Source organism: Pinus tabuliformis, chromosome Q (assembly GCF_031772625.1).
Source record: "Pinus tabuliformis cultivar Carrire ecotype Pingquan chromosome Q, CPIR1, whole genome shotgun sequence".
Classification (NCBI taxonomy): domain Eukaryota; kingdom Viridiplantae; phylum Streptophyta; class Pinopsida; order Pinales; family Pinaceae; genus Pinus; species Pinus tabuliformis.
Genome location: NC_142296.1, coordinates 683,147,275 through 683,152,103, shown reverse-complemented (window position 1 = coordinate 683,152,103; position 4,829 = coordinate 683,147,275). Strand labels below are relative to the sequence as shown.

The window sequence follows — 4,829 nt, the reverse complement described above, 5'->3', positions numbered from 1 at the left end:
TTTGCATTTTGTATTAATTCCTAGTTTAACATCCAATTTTACTTTCAATTTTGCATCCATGGTTACATCCGCATTTGACTTCTTATATAGAGTATATTTTTCTTTACATATATGACCCCCTTTATAGATTCATAGTGAAATATATGATAGTTTCTAAATATCATTAAAGCAGATATCACAATTCAAAATCATTTGTAAAGAAATTTAAGAGAAATTGACAACATCCATCCAAAAAAATAACAATGTGTCATTAACAATTTTCAAAACATGTATAAAATAGCAACACAATACTAATAAAATCAGTATTATTTTTAATCAAAACAACTAAAATTCAAATATGATTAACAAATCAAAATATTTCATGAATATCGTTATTCTACGATAAATTAACAACATACATAAATCAAACTCATCGTATGATTACAAAATCAAAATGTCTCATTGATATAGGGTAAATTCACAACACCCATCTAAACATAACAATGTCATTCTACACAATAATTTCTTCATAAAAAACAATGCATGTGCATGCCTAGCTACCACCACCAAGATCATCCTCATGATCATCTTGACCATCCTCATTACTCTGATCCACATCATCACCAACACCGCAACTATCATCATCATCTCCTCCTTCACCACCATCATCCTCATCCTCATCCTCATCATCTCCTAATATATGTTGAACATAATTTGGATCATCGTCTTGGCAATCATTACCTATAGCATTCTGACAAAAAAAATCAATATTACATGTTAGTATTAATTACATAACACAACGCATGTTTTTGTTATACAATGTTAACCATAAAATGAGGTAAGATATAATATCTAATAGTACTAAAAAATAAAATGAAAATATGTTTTAAAAGTATATTGGAAATCCAACTAAGATTACATACCATAGAGTCCATCCAAACAACAAATTCAACCCATCTCTTTTGCTGCAGAACCTCCTTTTCCAAATGATTTGGAGGTCTTCAGGGTAAAAATATATATCCCATGGTTTATATTTGGCCTTAAAAAACAGTAGAAAAAACAAATTTTGAGAACACAGGAGCAAGATGAAAAAGGAATTGCATGTCTAAACATTTTGAAGTCTCAAAAAGCATTCATCAACATAGAGAAGACTACAACACTACTCTTCACTTCCAAGTTTTCAACTAATGGATTTAACTGACCAGCAATGTTTTTTGCATGAACCATGCTCAAATGCTCAAGATGAGGTAATGAATGGATGTTATGCGCCTATCTGTGAATTGCAACCACAGGCATACATGTAAGTGCAAATTTGTAAATCTCATACCCAGATTTACCCATCATCAAGCACACAACTTTTGCGGGATCCATTTGACATATCTTATGTTTAAGAAGGAATAACATCCTTGAAGAGACTCATGGCTTTCCTTAGGGAAGGATCTTTGCATGCAGAATCTAGATTAACTCTGAACATTTCAATCAAACTAAGGTAAATGAAAGGCAACAATCCATCAGTCAAACCTCACAGGTTAAAAGCACCCGCTGAGTTTCACACAAATGAGAAAGCCTAAGGGAAAAGATTTGAGACATGCATGCTACATGATTTCATGTAGGATAAGTACCTAAGCTTAAGGCAAAAGATTTGAGACATGCAAATGTATGAAGTACAAGATTCAGATAAAGAGAAAGAAGCTCCTTCATGCCATATTCTCACTGACAGTGAATCTCAGATTAGGTACTTATCAAGCATGAAATCATGTTGCATGCCAAGCATGAAATCATGAAGCACACACCATGATAAGATTATCTGACTCCAACTACTGCATCAAGATGAAAAATTCAGCACTCTAGACAGTCACATAAGAATAAAAAAACATTCAAAAGATATGAATGCATATTAGCCACTATAGAGGACCAAAACATAAACTTACGCCATAGACAGTGTGGTTGAACCTTTCCCTGCTTTTGCTTCAACAACTTCAGTTCCTCCATCCTGTGTGCGCTTTGTCAAGGCTTTAATGTCCTCCTCAGACAATACAGAGTTTGGCTTTGGTGTTGCCTAAAAAAAATTATCAAAACAAAAAAGTGTATGTTCCCTTTTTAACTGTATTGAAGGGTAGGTAATTATGATCTCATTTTATCTTTCATTTTCTAATATCTAAGAGTAAAGAAAAAACTCAAGATGAGGATCCAACAAAGTCATATACATGTGAAAAAAGTGGAAGAATTGTAACACCCGCATGTCCACAAGAGTAAAGAAAAAACTCAAGATGAGGATCCAACAAAGTCATATACATGTGAAAAAAGTGGAAGAATTGTAACACCCGCATGTCCACCTACAACAGGAACATCAACTTCTGCAGACAGCATAGGATGACATCAACAACAAACATAAAACTGAGAATTGTATCTAATGTTAAAAAAAGCATGATGTTGGTAAGATCCTGCAGCATATCATGTATTGGGTCTAGCCCAGATGGTTGTGTGCAAAGACTGTTATCCTTCCCACCCGGGTTCAATTCCCTCAAGTGACATCTTGAGCTGACTATATTTCTGATGGCCTTGAGCCCTATGATACCATCCTTGAAATGAGGAGAAGTGCCTGGCATGTTTGCCCAGGATGCATATTTCATGATTAAATTATAAAAAATAAAAATATTTTACAGAATACTAAATATTTGAGAGTAGCTAAGCATAACAAGCCAGAATTTTAAATACCTTCAACAGGAACTTCTGCTTTTGAAGCATAGAATGTCTTTGCGCAGACAACATCAAGAGTAGTAACACCAAAGAGTTTCTTTTCATTATAGGTCCCTGCCTTCTTAAAAACCTCAGAAGCTATTGGTACAGTAAAATTTACAGGATTGCTGATGATATTTACAATTGACTGCCATGGATATCAAGTCCTCAGCAATGCCATAAAAACCAATTCTAGATGATTTCTTGAATCCAAATATACCATTCCTGATAGAAGGAAAACATTATCCAGTACACTCTCCCCCCTCTCCATATCTCTATCTATATAATATGTAACAATATACTATACATACTGTACACACACACCAGTACATGAACAAAACAATTAATTGTGAAACATACTTCTTTATCTATTAACTTGCCACACTAATGGTAGTACATACTGATTGTATGTAATATATAATGTTATAGAGGATACCTCGTGATCAAGTGGATTTGTGCACAGTTAAATAGAAGACCAAGGATATTTTTTATATTGATATTCATATGCCAATTTTCTCAAAAGTCCAAAAGCTAAGTTACTAACTACAAGAGGAGAAACAAGAATAGCAGGGCTTTAACAGTGGCTGCAAACTTGCATTGGACTACACAGCTAATTACTCTTAAGTTCATTTCAATTAGTATTTCCTTCTTATGGGAAAAAGTTAGCTGCAATTTGTCTAAATAAAGAGTCAATAATGAGTCAATCACCTATTCGTTTGACTCAAAGAAGTCTTCAAGCTTCGTTAACCTCTCCAGTAGAATTGATTATATACAAGAACAATATGTAAATCTAGATCAACAACTTGCTTAAAGATTCTTGCAAATATGTACTTGTATATATTGCCATCTCTATAGATCTCAAACATACGAAGCCTTCGACAAAGCAACTTACAATGAACGTCATGCTTATTCCTATGAAATAGTCAATAAGAAAATCGCATGAAAACAAAAACTTCAAAGAAGATCATAAATCATGACAACTTACCTCTGGGCAGTATTTTGCAATTGCAGAGCAAAGAGATTTAACAAACCCTGCATTGATGTTGAAGAGATCATCACGGGTCATGCCAGGTTTTCGAGGCACACCAGCAGGAATGATCACAACATCTGCATTCTCCAATGCAGTGCCAAGTTGTTCCTCTCCCATATATCCTGCAACCTGCACCCAGGTCACACTGCTGTGAATTACTGACAAGGTCGTGACACAAGCATTATAAAATCAATATGGTAGTACCAAATTAAATGATAAATATGTAGACCAAAAAATAAGAAAAGAAATTATTATCACAAAGTTCCAAAAGAAGTAAAACTTGTTATCCTTGTTCCATGACCCAAGCAATGGTATGTCCTCCTCATAGTGAACAAGAATAGGATTATTTGTATTCTATAGTAAAATCCACCTTTTGGCTTTTACCGAGGAGATAGAGCACCAAAAGCAATGATTATGCTCGTAGGAGATTGAAGACCTATACCAACCCATGTTTCAATCAGGGTATAATCTTGTCCAATCTAGGTATACGACATTTCAATCAGGGTATAGTCTTATCCAATCCAGGTATAAAAGTGATGTTGTGATAAATAATTAGCATCTCACAAGCCACTTTAGGGAGTTTATTCAACCTTAGTTTAATTTACGCTGCGAAGACTATTTTGATTTAATCTACTCATGGATAAAGAGGCAAATCTAAACGACCCCAAAAAGGTTGGATATAGAGGCAAATCCAATATGCAGAGGGTCATCAATTCAATCCTCACAAAATAACAAATTGACAATGCAATGAGACTATTCTAACTTCTAAGTAGTCATTAGGTCAAGTATGACTTAGATCCATCAGATCAAAAAGTCCTATTAAGCAGAGGCATATGATCCAGCCGTGGATTCTGCTAAAAATATAGATGCACTTTTCATCAAAAAAATATGAACTACCTCGTCCATTGGGCTGTGGTTTAGTGGCAAGTTGTAGGGTGCTTGTCATGAGGATGACCCAGGTTCAAAACCCAGGAGGCATATTCCCATGATAATGCGGCTGCCCATGTCATTCCAAAATATGAAGTCGGGTTAACGTGATAAACACCAGTTCAATGATAATGCAGAGGTGTTGTTAATGATG

The 4,829-nt window shown here is 34.7% G+C and overlaps 1 long non-coding RNA gene across 1 annotated transcript; it reads right to left on the bottom strand.

Annotated features, from left to right (window-relative positions):
- Window positions 1-311: 311 nt before the first annotated feature.
- Window positions 312-1,010, bottom strand: LOC149221398 (uncharacterized). The gene is made up of 2 exons (XR_016248849.1): window positions 903-1,010; window positions 312-730 (listed from the first exon to the last, which is right to left on the bottom strand). It is a non-coding gene; the product is annotated as an uncharacterized LOC149221398 (long non-coding RNA).
- Window positions 1,011-4,829: the final 3,819 nt, after the last annotated feature.